We start from the raw sequence: 18425 nt of genomic DNA on the forward strand, positions 1-18425 counted from the left end.
CTTTTTTACTTGTAACATTATTTTTTAGGCTGAAAGTACATTCCAAGAAAAAAAAATCCAGGGCATAGAAAAAAATTACCCATGCTATTTATTCACTCTCACTTGGAGAAGCTGTTAGCTCTAATGACCTTTCCAAATTAATAAAATCTGTAAATGCTCAATTGTTTATTGCACACATTGAGTTACACCTCTAAGTGACTGGAAGGAACTGAACATCCGCCTGGAATATTTAGCTCCAGGGCACTGCAACCAGCAGTCATGCTTTGTGCCCTAGGCAAGGGAGCTATGGTTAGAATTCCCTGAGAAAGGAGGCAAGGCAATCTGGCAGCCATGGTATGCTCAGCCCTGAGCTACAGCCTGTGGTAGACAAAAAATGTTAGCAATAATCATTGCTCAGGGTTCCTTTCAGGGACTTATTAGAAGAGACCAGATTTTCAGACAAGAACATAAGATAGTTCCTAAGCAAGTGATTGATTACAGGCTGTGGCATTCAGAGAAAGTACAACTGGGAGGGATCTGGAAGGCTTGATGAGGGAGGTGGACTTTGATGTGGACCCAGTAGAAAGAGCAAGATTAGGTCAGATGGTGGGCACAGGAAGGGGCTTTCTAGGCAGGGGCCATGAGGTGAACAAAGGGTAACAATGAGAGTGTAATAAGGGCCCAGGTTCCCAGCGGGGAGAGCAGGCAGGGGACACAGGGATAGGACTGGTTAAGCGGAAGGAGGCTGAGTTCTGGAAGGTGATGGTGTTTGGATTTCAAGAGGTGGGAACAGGAGAATCCTGTCTCTCAGTGCTCAGACCACTCTCTCTCAGGCCACATTGCACAAACACGATGCTTACGAGCCATGGGCTCTGATAGTGTTTGACTGTGTCCCCACCCAAATCTCATCTTGAACTGTAACTCCCATAATTCCCAAATTCTGTGGGAGGGAGCCAGTGGGAGATAAGTGAATCATGGGGCCAGATTCCCCTGTACCTCTCTTGTGGTAGTGAGTGAGTTCTCACAAGATCTGATGGTTTTATAAAGGGGCTTTTCCTCCTCTTCACTCTGCACTTCTTCTTGCTGCCACTATGTGAAGAAGGATGTGTTTGCTTCTCCCTCCACCATGACTGTAAGTTTCCTGAAGCCTCCCCAGCCATGCAGAACTGTGAGTCAATTAAACCTCTCTCCTTTATAAATTACCCAGTCTCAGGCATGTCTTTATTATCAGTGTGAGAATAGACTAATACAGGCTCCCTCGCCCAGTCACACTGTCCACTATGTCCTTTGGTCCTAGTGAGTCTCCCTGTCCAAGCTTGTGAATGACACAGGCCACTCTGACTTCCAAAATGAAGGCGGACTGAAGTCTTGCAGAGAAACAGTGTGGAGGTGTATGCTGTGCTATTGTTGCAGGGTTATTTTTATTTTAACCATTTGTTAAGTGTGTAATTCATTGAGTACATTCACACCATTGTGCAATCACCACCATCCATCCTAGAACTTTTTCATCTTTTCAAACGAAGCTCTATCCTCATTAAACAATAACTCCTCATTCTCCTTTCCCTGCCCAGCCCTGGCAACCACCATTCTACTTCCTGTCTTTTTTTTTGAGGTGGAGTCTTGCCCTGTTGCCCAGGTTGGAATGCAGTGGTGCCATCTCGACTCACTGCAAGCTCCGCCGAGTAGCTGGGACTACAGGCACCCGCCACCACGCCCTGCTAAATTTTTGTGTGTGTTTATTTTTAGTAGAGACAGGGTTTCACCATGTTAGCCAGGATGGTCTCGATCTCCTGACCTAATGATCTGCCCGCCTCGGCCTCCCAAAGTGCTGGGATTACAAGCATGGGCCACCACGCCTAGCCTTCTACTTCCTGTCTTTATAGATTTAACTTCTCTATACCTAGAGAAGTTAAATCCATATAAGTGGAATCATACAGTATTTGTGTTTTTGTGACTGACTTGTTTCACTTAGCATAATGGGCTGGAGGTTCATCCATGCTGTAGCCTGTATCAGAATTTCCTTCCACTTTAAGGCTAAATAAAATTCTTCTGCATGTATATACCACATTTGTTTATCCATTCTTCTCCCTGTGGACGTTTGGCTTGCCTCTGTGTTTTGGCTATTGTGAACAGTGCTGATGAACGTGGATGTACAGATATCTGCCCCAGACCCTTGCAGGAGGATTGAGCTTTTTAAAAACAAAGTGCTTCCAGCTTTCAAATGATCAGGGCTGATCTGCCGGCCCTCCCTGCTAAGGCTCCACAAGGAGCAGATTGCCAGCTTGCCACTGCTTGTGTGCTAAGACCCTCCTCTCTTGAGCAGAGCTGCACAGTATCCTCTGCCAGGGACACAGATCAAAGCTGGCCTCTCGCACCCACCCCTTTCCCCATTCCGAGCTAGGCTGCTCAGTCTGCATTCGGCCAGTGTCAAGGCCTCTTTGCCTTCACTTCTTATCCTGAAGTGCATCAGTCATGTCGAATTTGTCCCTCGCTGAGGTAGCAAATGCTTTGTGCCCTTGCTTGGTAAGTTCTTTCCCCCATCTTCGAAAATGGATTTAGCCACGATTGTAAAAGCCAAGTAAAATCACTCATGAACAGTCTCCCCTCCTGTCCAAGTAGCTCCCCACTTCCCGACTCCCTCCAAAAATCCACGTATGCATCAGCAGAACTAAAGGGCATCCTGTCTTGAAGCATCACTGCCTCTGGGCGTTAATTGCCCAGACTCACATTACAACACATTACAGTGGTGACACACTCAAGCGAAATGCGGGAGAATTCACAGTTCAGGTTAGCGTTGTCATTAACTCAAGTCTTTGGTGTCAACTCCCTCCCGCCCCGAACGTTCCTGCCTGGCCTCACAGTCAACCTCCACGATGCATTTTCTGGCCTTTGTTGGTTTGTGTCAGCTCTTGAACATTATTTAAATGTAGTTTGGGGTCCATGAATGCAATTACCATTGTGTTATTATTCAGAGCCAGATTGTTAAGATGCAGGCAGCTGTACAAGGAGATGCCCTGTGCTGTGAGGTCCAATTTAGGAAGGCCTTCCGAGCTGCATGCGCAGGGTTGCTAGGCAACCCCATGCTACAGAAGTGGAGGCCTCACTCCGGAGTGGGAAGAAGCCGGGACGCCTTCAGGGAATTGGAGGCAGTGGTCAATCTGAGACTGGCACAGCGCCGGGGAGGGAGAGGGAGGCGGCGTGAGCTGAGCCCACGGGCCTGGAGGGGTGGGATCCTGCGAAGAGCGAAGGGCGCCCACCCAACTAGCATGCGGTGTGCCTGGGGAGGGGAGAGTGCTGCTGGGAGTGAGAACACAGAGAAGGTGCAGAAGCCTGAGGTCGGCCAGGAAACTGCTGAGGATACCCAGAGCAGATGCTAATATGATTCTCCGTCCCTTTCTTCTCTTTGCAGGAAATGAGCCGATTTGCAGAAAAACTGGTGTCCTGAAATTTAAAACTAAGGCGTCGGTGCTTGTGAGTATGAATTTTGCTTTTTTTAGTTCTGTGGCTTAACAATGCTCCTGGGAAGTGGTTGGATTTCCCTGTTAGAGGAAAAGAGCATGACCTGGATGGGATCGGCTTTTGGTTCTTCTTCTGGAAGGTTCCTCCCTTGGGGTGGGGCTGAAGCCAGGAATGTAAGGCATTGAGTTGAAGGAGGGTGGTTTGAACCCTGGCTCTGCCCTCTAAGTGGAAAATGTTCCCACTGGCTCGTGAAAGAGTCACTCCCTTGACTTGATTGCTGTGCGGGAGAGCAGGACTCTAGAAAAAAGAGAGATTTGCATTTTTTTTTCACTTGGGACCACAAACAGTTTGTACAATTCTAAGTTTCCTGCTAGGTTGACTCCCTATTCAGAACAGTAAATTCTCATAGAGGCCATTTAACAGTATGTTAAACTAAGTGCAGTCACAGGAACCAATCCATTAATCAATCTGAGAATGTCATTAATCACCAGGTGCCAGGCAGCACCTGGAGGCTCTAGGAAATCCACGAGAAGCAGTAGGCATTGGCTCTGTTTTGGAGGAGCTTTCAGTCCAGTATGGGAAGGTGTCTACCTGCACATGAGACAAAGAACTTTATGACCAGGTGTGTGCGCCAGCTTTGGCTGGCATGGCCCAGGCAGAAATGCTGGGGATGGGAAATGGTTAGGGAAGACTTCCTGGAGAAGGAGAGGCTTGAACTGGACTGATGGAAGAGGGAGGCTATAGAAGGAACGGGCAGATGCCTACATGGAGGATGGCGTAGGCATGGGTCTGAGGGTGTGAGGGGAGAAGATGCTGGCGAGGTTGGACAGGGCCAGGTGCTGGAGGGCTTGGCATGGCTTCAGGAATGGTCCAGATGCAAAGAATCAGGATGGAATAAAGGATTCTTCACCTATGTAAATAAAATTTAGTTTCTGCCAGTTTGTGGGCCACTCTATGACATGAACATCACTGCATAAATTTTTCACAAACTTGAGGTTGTACTGGAGATCAGTCTATACACTGAGTAGATTACAGGAAATCTACATTGGAGATATTCCCTTTGTCTCAGAGAGAGAGAGAGAGTAAGACACACACACACAGACATGCACAGAGAGAGAGAGAGAGAGAGAGAAACTTCTCCAGACAGCTGCAGCCAAGGGCCACCAGAGCCCTGTGAGGCCACTAATGGGACCACATCCTGAGCTCCTGGTGGACAGTCACCAATACAGCACTCCCAATTGTCCGCTTGCTTTTCCCCAGAACCGCTTCTCACACAGGGAGCTCTAGGTACTGTGCTGGGATTTATTTATTTAATGATGATTAATTAATATTTGTCCCAAGCAAGCGGGAGAAGGTAGCTAGTTCTAAATCTCCATAACAAGAGCCAGTATTCACATTGCATGACCAGTTTGCAGCACACTTGATGGTACTGCCTCATAGGTGCTTTACAAAGGCTCTGCCCAGTATTCCCGTTTTGCAGATGAAGAAACTGAGGCTCAGAATCGTTCAATATTTGCTCTAGTTTGCTCTGCTAGTAAGTGGTAGAGCTGCCTATGACGTCCACACTGACTTTCCACTGCACATAACTGGACATCGCTCTGATTATGCAACAGGCCCTTTTGGCTCAGCCCTTGCCTCCTGCTTATTCATCCTGGGGAAGAAGAGTAATTGTGCTGCCCCACGGGGTCCGGTTGTCGGAACTCTCTCTGTTCTGGATGTTCGTGTTTTGCTGTTGCTGGCTTTCGTGGGCCATATAATGTCAGACTGGTGGTCTTCGGCGAGGCAGGAAGGTGGTTATGGTACTGCCTTCAAGGAGGAAGGCTCATGTGGCTTCCAACTCCTGGGACCACCCTCTGAAAAGATGCTGAAGGGCTTCATTTTGAGCCACTGGTGACTGACTTAGGTTGGGCTTCCTAGAAGCAGAGCCTGAATCAGGTTTCAGTGGGATGTGATGCATCCAGGGAGAGCTCTTAGGAAACACTTGTCAAGGAGAGAGGGAAGCTGGATAAGGAAGCAAGAGCTGAGTGAGAATGTGGTCTCAAGGCAGGTCTCCCTGGGTCTAGTCCACGTCACCTGCACTACAGTGATGTCTGACTTGGAGGCAGGGGGCAGGGCTTGTGTGTCCCCTTGTTTGTCAGCAGCTGCCCCCAGAGTATAGCTGGTGGTGCAGCCTCCAAAGCATCACCTTTACCAAGAGTAAGGATCCAAGAATGTCATGAGTGAAAGCTATGTGCCACACTCAGCAGCTGGGGACTGGGTACCCCCAGCACGTACAGAGACCTGGACAGAGCATCAGTTGCTTTTATTCTCATGCCTGCGAGCACCACTATTGTCAAGACAGCCACATGTCATTTTCACTGACCTGGCAGTAATTTTCATTGCAGTAAGGTTGTATTTTGGGAGTATAAGTATTAAAATAGAAATCAATGCCGAAGTCTGTTTTTTTAACTGAAAATAGCGTGTGCTTTTTTAACTGGAATTTTATTCTTAACAGACACTATCGTCTCATGGCTCTAAATTCAAAAGTACCAGAAGGTATATTGTAAAAAGTCTCCTCTCTACCTCTGGCCTCAAGCAGGCTCCTGTCCTAGAGACAACCAATATTGCCAGAGTTTTGTGTTACTTTCCAATGATAGTCTGCACCCAACAACATTGTGGTTTAGATTCCAAAATTTTGGTGAATCTGATGCAGTATAGAAAGGTGCCACCTTCTTGGGTCTTTAGAGTCAGCAGTTGGGGTTATTCCAGAAGGGATTGAACTGAAATAGGCCTTTTCTTTGGAGAGGGAGCAATTAATAGCCTGATTCAGCTCTCAGTGGAATGTTTAAAATGCATAAGAACTTTACAAACGTTTTCAAACTCTTTAGAGTTACTATATAAACAATTGATACAGGAATTGTAAATTACTTTTACTTCTAATTGCAAATAATAAATTATTTTTATTTCTAATTGCAAATAATTATTATTTAAAGCAAATTATACATACAATTTAAATTATTATTTAAAGCAAATTATTTGAGATACTGCGTGACAGCCCCTGGAATCCCCAAATATTTAAAATAATTTAAAATTTCACTAACTTCACTATTTAGTGCAAATTATTGAGGTCTCCCTGCATTTATCATCGGATGTCATTTGCATGTCGTGTATTCTGTTTCCAAAGTGCATTTCAATTTCCTGCTTTGTCAGCACCGTGTGAATTTTCACTGTGGTTTCCTTTTATGAAGTGACTTGACTATAATTTGGAGGTACTTTCTCAACATAGGATCTGGTCCAAGATGGAATGGGTTCTTTTGGTGGTAAGCCCCCTCTGGTAGAAGGGGCTGAAACAGGAGCTAGGTCATCTGTCAGCACAGTTACACAGCTGATCCACACTGCCTGACAGCAGGCTTAGAAGACGTCTAAGGTCCTGTCATAGCTGAGTCTCCTCTGTGCATCTTTGGTATCATCATGGCCTTTAGAGGCCGTTTACCTCACTTGAATTCCAGGCTGTGGGGCTCACACTGGGCACTTATCTTCTAAAGTTTGGTCTTGAAGGCTCTGTTCAATGCTTGTATAAATTTTCCAAATTGAGCTTATTTTGTAATCGTGTAGGCCTGGCAGATATGTTTTTCTCTTGCAAGCAAGCTCCCTTCTTTCAGTTCTCCTTTATGTTTACACTCTCTCTCAGGTTACAAGAAAATCCTCTAACTTGTTCATGACCTGTTCCAGCCCCAAGACAGATTTTGGTGGCACCCCCATGAGGCAATGAAAAAAAAATCTCATTTCCGTTCAAGAAATAGAATCATTATCTTGATTGAAATAATATCTTTCCTCAACCTGCAACCAGATAAAGCATCAAATTGGTGGAGTTTCCTTATCACTGCACAGAGTTTGCAGGACACAGAATAATGGCCTGTCAGCTGCCTCTGGTGGGGTGGGTTCTGTAATACAGAGCCCGCAGCTCCTGGCCTGGTTTGGATTATATCATGTCTGGTGCAATGTAAAATAATTCAATTAATGGCGAATATCATCATATTAAAAGGAGAAGGTAGCATAGACCCTAAAACAGAGTAAGCAATAAATGCAGCTACTGTAGTGGTTGTTTTTATTAGACACATCTAACATGTATAGGCAATTGTGGGGGTGGCTGAAGCCTACAGATGTTTATATCCTTTAAGGATGTGAGTACTTTGGAACCTGCAACCCCTACTAGGCCTAAGATTCTAGGGCTTCAGTGGGAGTAAGGGGGTGACTGGGCTTGAGAAGGTGGACCAGGTCCTAGTTTTGGGTAGCAAACAGGACAGCTAGCGGCCAACAAGCCGATATATTTGGGAAGAGAGCTGGAAGAGCTGTGGGTGGGGAGGCAGGGGGTCTGGGTTCCAGTCCTGATTTGCCATCATTGTCATGCAGCTTTGGGCTCTTGGCGCCTCAGTCACCTCTTTGTTCAGAAAGGATAACATGGAGGTATCAGGAGAAGGAGGTGAGGCAATGTTTGTGCAAAGTCCAGGATACTGGCTGTACCTTTGATCCTTGCTGTCCCTCGTCCACTGAGTGGGGAGGCTCTGCTACAGCCCAGGCAGGTCTGCCACGTGGTAAAATGCTGATTCCCACGCTCTTTTCTTATGCACTGCTCAGCTCACAGCACTCCTCCATGGAAGTTTTCCTTAGCCTTAGAGAGCAAGGGGATAGAGTGTCATATAAACAGCATTAGCTCAGAGTGCAATCCAGTCCAGTCCTCGTTACCTGCTTGCCCCATGGCTTGGCCTCAGTTCCTTCTTTGAAAATATAGGGGTGACTCAAGGATCTCAGTGACTTACCTTTCTAAGCAGCTACTCTGTAGCAGGCACTATTTCAACCATTTTACATTTATTAATTAACAATCCTCACAACAGTCCTATGCATTAGAAACTTATACTATCTGCTTTTTACAAGTGAAAAGTAACAGAGAGGTTAAGTAGCTTGTCCAAGGTCACACAGCCAGTAAGTGCTAGAATTGGAATCTGAAGCCAAGCAATCTGGTTAGAAAACTTAAAATGAACTGCATCAGGACTAAATAATACCATCCAAACAGCCTGGGCTTTCATCAGACCCTAAACCATAATCCTATTATAGAGAGAAGCAGTAATAATAATTATATCTTTGTGATGTTCTAGGAGGCTGTAGAGATTGTTCCTATACCTGGTGGGAGGTTGAATGATATTCTGACTAAGATACCTGATCCTGGTAGCTCAGATCTCTTGCCATGGATCCTGTAAAAGGGTTTGCTAGCTGTATATACACTTTAGAACACCAAGGTATGCAGGCCTTGCCCTCCCACTTACTTGCCTTCGTCTGGCCCACCCCCATCACCCTGCAGAGCCCTCCTGGGCCCTTGGGGCTGTGCTGTCTGCCAAGACTTCCCCAGAGAAGGAAACCATCCCTCCCAAACACCACCCATGCCTGCTTCATTTCCCTCTCCCCCCAGGCATGGCATAAGTGACGTGAAAGCTTCTATCTCCAGACCCTTGTCTTCAAGAGGAGTGCTGGCCTGTCATTGAACGTGCCTGATTACCATGGTAATCACCAGCGAATGGCGTGATTTTATAATATATTTCCATCTGAAATATGAACAGGTGTGCTGGGGAAATCAACATTTATCAACAAGACAGGTCTAGGGAGATTAATATTGAATTTAGGATTGCTCAAGGAAATGGAAGGAAGGAAGGAAGGAGGGAGGGAGGAAGGAAGGAGGGATGGAAGGGAGGAAGGAAGGAAGGAAGGAAGGAAGGAGAAATATCTTCCTTGCAGGGAAGGAAAGGGGGGGAGGGAGGGATGGAGGGAAGGAAGCAAGGAAGGAAGCAAGAAAGGAAGGAAGGAAGGAGAAATATCTTCCTTGCAGGGAGGGAAGGAAGGAATGAAGGAAAAGGGAAGGGAGGAGGGAGGGAGGAAGGAAAGAAGGAAGGAAGGAAGGAAGGAAGGAAGGGGAAATATCTTCCTTGCAGGGAAGGAAGGGAGGAAGGGAAGGAAGGGAAGGAAGGGAGGGAGGGAGGAATATCTTCCTTGCAGGGAAGGAAGGAAGGAGAAAGGAAAGAAAAGGAAGGAGAAATATCTTCCTTGCAGTCAAGGGCATTCCAGCCTGACTTCTGACCACTCCCCCAAGGAAAGAAAGGAAGGGAAGGGAGGGAAGGAGGAAGGAATATCTTCCTTGCAGGCAGGCAGGCAGGCAGGAAGGAGAGAGAAATATCTTCCTTGCAGTCGAGGGCATGAAGGAAGGAAGGAAGGAAGGAGATAGAAATATCTTCCTTGCAGTCGAGGGCATTCCAGCCTGACTTCTGACAACTCCCCCAACAGAGACCATGGTCTCCCACCCTGGCTTCCAAACTTGTCACTCACATTCCTCCTGGCTATTCCCTCTTTTCTCTCCTTCCCGGTGCTTAACTACCTGTCCAATCCCACCAGCCTTGGGAAGCCCACCCAGCCCCCAGGAATCTCTGCCTCCTTGACCACCTGCAGCACCCACATTCCCCACATCCAGCGTAGGAGAGTCTTTCTCCACAGCTGGCTGGAAGGCCCCCAAGTGACATGCATTCTTCTGCTGTGTAACTCAGCCACCAGGCACAAGCCTTGCTCCGCCATTCAGGATCCCTTATTGGTTGGGGACTCTGGTCCCACCCACCGTCCTCAGAAAAGACAAGCCTCTGTTGAGCTAAGAACTTCTCTATTTACCTAGGGCCCCAATTGAAGACATCACCAGGACAACCTCTGGGTGGCTCTAGAGCAGAGCACCACAGCCAGATTGGTTTGTTCCTGCTGGAGAAATGGAATTATCTGCATTGTGGTATTTCTTCCAGAGGTAAAGGCAGCAGAGGGCATCCAAGGAAATGGCAAGGCAGTTTGATCTTTAAGCCTGTGCTGGTCCCTGGCATTGTTCCCTCCACCCACTTCAAAATCAATGGGTATGAGAAGCCACACTCGTAGGACAAGGAGGGGTCTTCCTGCTGCTCCATGCCACCCTTGGTGGGGGAAAGGTAGGGCCCCGGAAGAGGCAGCCTTGCCCAGAGGGCCCTGGCACAATGGGACACATGATGGGCTCCACTGCTTTGCCCTGGATCTGTCAGCATCTCAGACACAGAGCAGGCCAGGGTTTTTCTGTCATTGCAAGCAGGAGAACAGAATGGACCTGATAGAGGCTTCCACATGAAAGGCCTTCGTCTTTACTTTCAAGTAGACAATGCATCAGAGAAGTTGCCAGACCCGCTCTGACGATGCGACAGGCATCAGGTAATATTTTGATTTTAATAGAATGAATAATAAAGAGCCCTAATTTTGAAGAACATATTCTGCCACATGTCCCTCTAGTTGGATCAGGCTCCTAAAGAGATCATAACAAAAGGTTTAAACCAAAAAAAGAAAGAAAGGTATTCCTCCACCAACTTTTCTCTCTTTTAATTTCCTTCTTGTAATGCTTCTCACAGAACAGTAACTTATGAAAAGATGAAATGAAGTTGGAACAAGAAGCAGCAGGCAGAAGAGGCCCGACGTGGCAGCCCTTGCTTTTGTTCTGCAGTGTGAATGGCTTTGCGGCAGATGCCCTCCCTGAGATGCCCTCCCTGAGCATGGCAATGTGAGGGCTCCCGGACAGACAAGTACCAAATACATTTAAGGGAGAGGGCACTGCCTCCCTCCACAGGGGTCTGCATGGGTCAGGAGCCTGGCAGGAAACAGGTGGCAAACTCGAGTTTGTAGACAATTTGGAGAGTTGAGTTCAAAGGCCAGTGCCAGGTGCAGGGAACTCTCAAGATCCAGTGCAGTACCCCAGGGCTGTGAACACCAGGGAGCTGTTACACCCGGGGGCACTAAAGGGGCAAGGAGAGGGAAGGGCTGCTGGAAGCAGAGACAGTGAGGGTGAGGTGGAGGGGCCACCTTACCCAGGCTGTGGCCTCTGGTCCAAAGATACAGCCAATCTGAGGCCTCCCTGAAGAAAGGAATACAAGGCATTAAACACCCCAACCCCAGACCCCAAACTCCCTCCATTCTCCACTTAGGGCCCTACAGGCTGAGCTGACACGAGGCCAGAGGCAAGGGAGCCCACTGCTGTGTCTGCAGGGGTCGGCCTCCCGGGGCACAAGAAGAGGGGAGTGGGGTGGGAGGGGCAAATGGAAAACAACAGCACAGGCCTTGGCCCCAAGGTGGACCCAAGTTCTCAACACGCCAGGCCTGGCCTAAGGGCTGATGTCATGGCCTCCAAGAAAGTCCACAGCTCACAGACACACACACACACACACACGTGTATACACACACATGCACACACCTTCCTGTTGACCAGGGATTATAGTTCCTTTTGCCAGGAACACAAGAATGATGGCACTGTCACAAAAGGTTTCCCTGGAAGAGGAAAAATGGGGCCATAAATGAATCCACACTGAAATGCCACCTCGGGTCCCTTACCCAGAGAGGAGGAGCTGAAGGAGGGGACTAGAATAGTTCTAGCAAGGTGCCACAGGAGTCACCAGGAGGGGGCCTTGAAGAAGTGCCAGCCGAAAGGAGAGGCTTTTGCAGATGAGGGCAAGTGGTCAAGGCGGAGAGCAGGAGGGCCTGAGTTCTAGAAGCTGAGGCCTGAGGGTGAAACAGGAGGGGGAGGGGGCCACTTTGCTGGTAGAAGCCATCCTCCAGCTGGTGCTGCTTGTTCTTGGCTCACGGTCCTGCTCCAGACCAGAAGTGGCTCTTGGAAATGTAGACAGCTCTCAGCTCTGTGCCCTAAAGGGGTTTATGCTGATGAAAACACCGCCAGTGAAGTCATAGCTCCCGCAGATGTCCAGCCCACCCTATGGGGGGCCTGGGCCAAGTACTTGCAGGCATCATCTCTTTTAATTGTTCCAAGACCATGAGGTGGGCATGGCCCCAGAGGAGGGTGCAGAGACGCGAGAGGTCAAGTCACTTCTCCAAGGCCACACACTGAACCCAGATGGGTTTGATTAAGAACTCCTCCCTGGCCTGGCTGCCTGCTGGCAGTCCCCTGGCTGAGGAGAGTCCACTCCTACAAATAAGAGAACATCTTTCAAATATTGGAACATACATTTACGTTTTTTATTTGGGAAAATTTTTAAATTACAGAGAGACTGCAAACATAAAAATAATCCAAAGAATATCCTTATATTCTCATATCTCAGATTTATCTGCTGTTAGCATTTTACAGCACTTGCTTAATCATTTGTGTTCTCTCTTACACACACACACGTGTTCTTCCTGAACCATCTGAGGGTAAGTTCACCCCTTCATACTTCAGCATGTGCTTCCCAAGGATAGGCATATTCTCTGACATAATCATAGCATGGTTGATCAATACATTTAACATTTATATAACACTTTTATCTAATCTATCCTTTGTATCCCTATTTTGTCAGTTAACTTCATAATGTTTTCCCCAGCATTTCTTCCCTCCAGTAGATCTCATCTAGGTTTGGATATGGCATTTAGTTGTGTCTCTTTATCTCCTTTAATCTGGAACCTTTGCACAGCCTTTCTTTGTTTTTTATGACATGGACATCTTTGAAGAATACAATGCCCCCACTTATTTGTAATACAGTATATCCCTCATGTTGAATTTGTCTGATGTTTCCTCATGATGAGATCCAGGTTTTGTATTCTTGACCAGAACCCTGCATAAGCCCTCTTAGTTCTTCTCAGGTCATCATCAGGAGGCCCTCATTGGTGATGTTAATTTTGATCTCTCAGTCCAGGCAGTGTCTGATTTCTCCATTATGGGATGATTTTTTTTTTCTGCCTTGGAACTAGCAAGTGGTCTATGGGGAGACATTTTAAAACCATGCACTACCCTGCTCCTCATCGGTCTCTCCCTAGATGTAGCACCCATTGATGATTCTTGGCTCATCCAATCATTAACACGAGATTGCACAATGATGCATTTCCAACTCCAGCACTGCTTCCATTCTTGCCAATGGACTCTTGGCATTCTACTGTAAGCAATAGAATGTATTTATGTCTTATCTGCATAGAATGATGAACTCTGGTTTTTCCAATGGTTTAGAATTTCTCACCTATGATATTTTGATACACCACTATCCCTATTTTGAGTATGTTCTTACTTTCTGGTATAGAAGAGATTTCCAGGCTTATCTTGCACCTACCCTGCACCAGCCCTGGAATCAGTCATTTCTCTGGGGGTCTCTGGTTCCTTTTATCGAGGAATGGTATTAGACCCCCAGATCTGGGTTTGCTCATTGCTGTGTATCTTTGCACCTTGGCCCTTTCAGGGGACAAAACTAGGAAATACATGCATCCATATACCTATACATCCACACACTATTCACCCATACACATGCACATACACTTACATATTTGTATTTTAGAAATCGTGAATCCACACCAATACCTCTAATTCCAATCCATCTCTACAGGGTTGTTTCCTGCCTTCCCCTCTCATAATTGCATGTCCTTCTTCAGCAGTGAAACCTGGGCTCCCCAAACTGTCAACAAAATTCACTCATTTGCTCATCCTATATTACATCTAAAATACTCTCAGAATTGTTTCACCCAAATCACTACAACCAACAAACCTCCTTCCCTTCATCCCCACCTCACCATGCCATGTTCATAAATTACTAGGATTAGTCTTTCCTTCCTGATTTTTTCTGTCCTTCAGGGTGGTTATAGTCTTTATTTGAACTACAGTTAGGTTCCTTTTTTTTCAGTTTGAGGGGTTTTTTTCCTTCTCATTCTTATTAATTTAATTTTTAAAAATATGTAGGACATTAACATGCTTTCAGAAGTCAAGCTATACAGAAAGGTATAGTTGGAGATATGCACTCTGCTTTGTAACCCATTGCTTCCTTGTAGGTAATCAATTTGTTTTCTTCTTGTGCATCTATTTATTTGTATAAAGAGAAGCAAAATTATATGTTGTCTTATTTCCCCTTTCTTACAGAAAAGGTAGCACTATATATAGATAGATAGGTCGACAGATAGATATAGATTTAGATGTATTTACATTTTACTTTATTCATTCAATAATAGTTCCTTGCAATCACTTCATATCAGTCCATGGAGGTCTTCCTCACTCTTTTTTACAGCTGCATAATACTCCATTGTGTGTGTATATCATGGTTTATTCACTTGCTCTCTTACGGATGACCACTTAGGTGGCTTCTCATATTTTGCAACTACAAATAATGCTACAATGCTTGTGCATGTGTGTTTCATATGCTTGGGATTCTAAAAATGGGATTATCAAGTTGAAGAGGATGTAGTTTTGTTAGGTGTTGCCAGATTCCCCTCCATGGGGTTGTGTCAGTTTGCATTCCTGTTTTCCCACGACCTTGCCAACAGATGCTATCGTCAAGTTTTGGAATTCTTGCCAATCTCACTGGTAAGAAATGGTATCTCACTGTAATTTTAGTTTTTACCTATTTTGTTATGAGTGAAGTTGAAAATTTTTTCATGTTTAATGATCATTTTTAATATTGCCTTTTGTGAATTATCTGTTTATATCTTTTGTCCATTTGCTATTGGGTTTTTTGGTTCTTTGCCCCTCCATTTTTAAGAATCTTTTATATACTAGTGACATTAGCCCTTTGTGTATGATATATGTGACAAATATTTTCTCCCAGTTTATTATTTGCTTGTGACTTTACTTATGGGATTTGTCATATAAATTTGTTTGTATAGTCAAATTATCTAATCTTTTCTTCTTGTAGCCAGGTCAGCCAAGTTATAGAAAAATTCACCCATGTGGAAACGTAATTTTGAATGGCTATACAATGCTAAACCATAATTTTCATATAGATTCTAAAAGATGAATTGGAATTCCAGGTTGATGGGGTGGAGGATGAAGGAGGAAGGGCAGATGGGGAGCCAGTCTGGAAGCTGGAGCAAGCCCTGTTGATTTTAGGATCGGGACAGGGGACAAGTGGTCTCTGCCCTGTAGCGATGGACATTCACACGAGGCATCAAGATCAGTCCCCGTGACACAGTCCAGTGACAGGACCCACTAGGAAGGGCTGTGGACTTTGGAGGAGGGAGAGGTCCTTTGGGTTGGGCATTGAGTCTCTGGGGCAGGGCCAGGACAAGGATGAGGCGAGTGAGCACTCCGTGTAAAATTTAAAGAGGTGCTCACTCTCAGGGGCGTGCAAGTGCAGGCCTGGCACCTGACAGTGAGTGCCTCCTTAAGTGTGGTGCCCTAGGGCCTCACCTGCCTCCCACCACTGCCTACTCTTCCTCGGGGAGAAGAAGGACTTGCCAGGCCTTGGAAAGATACAAGTTGAATGGATGGGAAGGGGGTACGTATCGTAGACCCTGAGACTGTGTGGGAGAAGCAGTCCATCCATGAGGGGACTAGCCCAGTTAGGAGTGGTGTGGTGCTAGAAAAGTGGGCTGGGAGGAGTTTGGATTTTATCCTGAAGGTCCTAGGAAACCACTGCAGGACTTTAAGAAATTTCGCCAAACTAGGGGAAATGGAGATGATAACAGCCACTTCCCAGAGTTGATGTCAAGATGAAATGAGATAATCTACATAAACCTTTTCAGTTGGTGTGGGGCCTGACGTGGAGTGGAAGCTTAATCATCATGAGTTTCCTGGACTTTGAGGGGATCTACTGATTTTCTTAGTCAGGTTTGGGTCTAACATCCTAAACACAGCAGGACTGTTCAAATCACAACGTAGGAATAGAAAACTAGCAAAACTTGAAGTAAACTAACTGTCCGCTCCCGTCTGGAAACATCTTGGGAAGAGGAAGACGGCATGTTCAAGAACTAGAGGAAAGTGGGAGCTTTCAAGTTGCTCCAAGGCCTCCATTCTCAGAACAGAAACTGAGGCCTGGGAAGGCTCTGCAGTGAGTTCATGGCTGTGCCAGAGGCTCCTCTCCTGCCCCACACTCCCCTCCCACCACCCCCTAGACAGCGCCTGTGCTCCTCTGTCTCTGCAGGAGGCCTTCCGGACAGTCTGTGAGTGTCTCCTCCCTGAACTGTGCTGACCCTGAAAGCAGAAAAAGCGAGAAGCAGACAGGACCAGGCAGCCCTTCCCACCCCCACTGTGGCAGGCTGGCCTGGGACAGAGCAGAAGGCCCTCTTCGCCCCAGGCCAGCTCCCTGAGGGAGGGGCCGCCCAAGAAACTGAGGACTGTCATTGCCCTTGACTTGCCAGCCCAGTGAAGGCCATTCCCTCTGACCCCGTGGGTCACGCCAATCAAGTGTGTGGGAAAAATAAGTGTGCAACAATGTGGTGGGTGTGTCCTTCAGAGCTCACTGGTCTCCCCCTCCCCCAGCTCCCACTGATGGAGGCCAGGAGGTCGCCTGAATCTCCCAGACACACTCATGGAGGCAGGGCACACAAACTCCGCTCCCAGCTCCCAATGCTCCCACCTGCTTCAGGCCTGCAGCTCCTGCTGAGAAACCTAACAGGTCCTGGGCAGATTCCCAGCCTCCAGTCCTCCCTGCATCCCTGCCTGCTCCACCAGGCTGTGCAGATGGCTGCCTGACAGGCCATCATGACATTTAAGGGCACTGGGAAGCCCCTGATGCAGACCCATCTTCCCACTGGCTTAAAATCCATTCTCAATGCGTCCTTAGCCTCATCATGTCCTGTCTGTGGCCGAATCCACTGCCGCCTCTTCTCAGATGCCTTTCTCAAACTCCAGAGGAAGAGTGGCCTTCTTCCTCTGCCTTCAGCCTACACAGTAGGTTTCAGCTTTTGGGGCAGGCCTGGCCACATCTGTTTCTTGTCCCAGGTAGCTGTGAACAAAACTGTCTGCCTCTTTCAGTATGAACTACCCAAGAGCTGGAGCTACTTCTTATTCGGCTTTGATATCCCCAAATGCATAGATTGAGTGACTGACATGAAAACGGAAAGACCACAGGCTTCAGATACTGGAAGGATTAAGCTTGAAGTCTGGCCTGATACTTGCAAAGTGGCCTCAGGGAAGCCACTTACATTGTCTGAGCCTCCATTTTCTCATCCATTCAATAGGATGATGGTATCTACCTTGCAGGGTTGTTGCCCCACATAGTCAGAGTGCCCAGCCCAGGACCTAGGACCCGGCAGGAACCTGTTGCTTCATTCACAGATGCCTACTATGTGCCTGCTCTGGGCCAGCCTCCAGGGCAGCCAGGGAGACAGCAAGCTAGGACTCACGCGCAGTTCCGGAAGCCTCTGTTGAGAGCCGTCTGTCTGAGTTGTGCTGGGGCTGGGGCTGCAGGGATGGGTACAGCATTCCTGCCCTCCAGGCACTAATGGTCATTCCCATCATGGGCACAGTGGATTTTCCAGGTTCCTTCCAGCCACGTAGTTGCTGAAATCAGCTCCTAGAATTTGGTGATGGATGATTCCTGGGATATTCTTCCCAGAGTGAAGGGCCTGGCCTAGGTAGGGGAAGTGAGGGCTAGAAGGAGAGAGGAATTCAGAAGAAAGAGGGCTGAGGGCCTGACCTCAAGGAGTGCCCAGTGTGGCATACCCATTGCTCTCCAGGAGGGGATGAGATGGCCAAAGCCAGCCTGGGTTCCTCCTTTAGGGAAAACAGGTGTCAGCCAGCTTGGGGAAGAAGTCACAAGCTGGGTTTTGTCCTCTTGTTTAACTTGGGGCCAGGGCTGGGAGCACTGGACCATGGGGCTCCAGAGCTCAGGCAGGGCCAGAGAAAGAGTTAAGTGAGACCTGGTGCCATCTTCTTCTACTGCCAAGGGAGTCTCTGGGTCCAGGCCCAGCAGATTGGGCCCTGCTAACCTCAGGTTCCAGATTGAATGCCCCACTTTCAGGTAGGCGGCTGGTAAGAGACAGTTGAGTGTAGGCTGTAGGCAGAACCCAGGGCACAGCTCCTCGTGGGACCAGAAAGTGAAGGGTCCCTGCCCTGTGGGGCAGAGAGAGGGCTAGTCCTGGCGAAGGTACCACACTCCCATGAAAGGCCTGGGCAGCAACCACAGAGGCCTCTGCACTCGTACAGGGGCGGAGTGGGGGTCTCTGTCGTCTGTTAGTGCAGAAGGGACAGGTGCAGAGGAGTGGGGTGGTCCTAGTGAGGTGAG

General features: G+C 47.4%; 1 protein-coding gene across 2 annotated transcripts in view; it reads left to right on the forward strand.

The window, feature by feature from the left end:
• ZBTB7C (zinc finger and BTB domain containing 7C) overlaps window positions 1–18425 on the forward strand; it is a 381637-nt gene that overhangs the window by 218729 nt on the left and 144483 nt on the right. For both annotated transcript variants that reach the window (XM_033177799.1, XM_033177798.1), the window contains one exon: window positions 3389–3450. The gene's annotated coding sequence lies outside the window, so the exon portion shown is untranslated. The remainder of the gene's footprint in view (window positions 1–3388; window positions 3451–18425) is intronic.

The sequence above is a fragment of the Trachypithecus francoisi genome, unplaced genomic scaffold (assembly GCF_009764315.1).
Source record: "Trachypithecus francoisi isolate TF-2019V2 unplaced genomic scaffold, Tfra_2.0 Lachesis_group19, whole genome shotgun sequence".
NCBI classification, from domain to species: Eukaryota; Metazoa; Chordata; class Mammalia; order Primates; family Cercopithecidae; genus Trachypithecus; species Trachypithecus francoisi.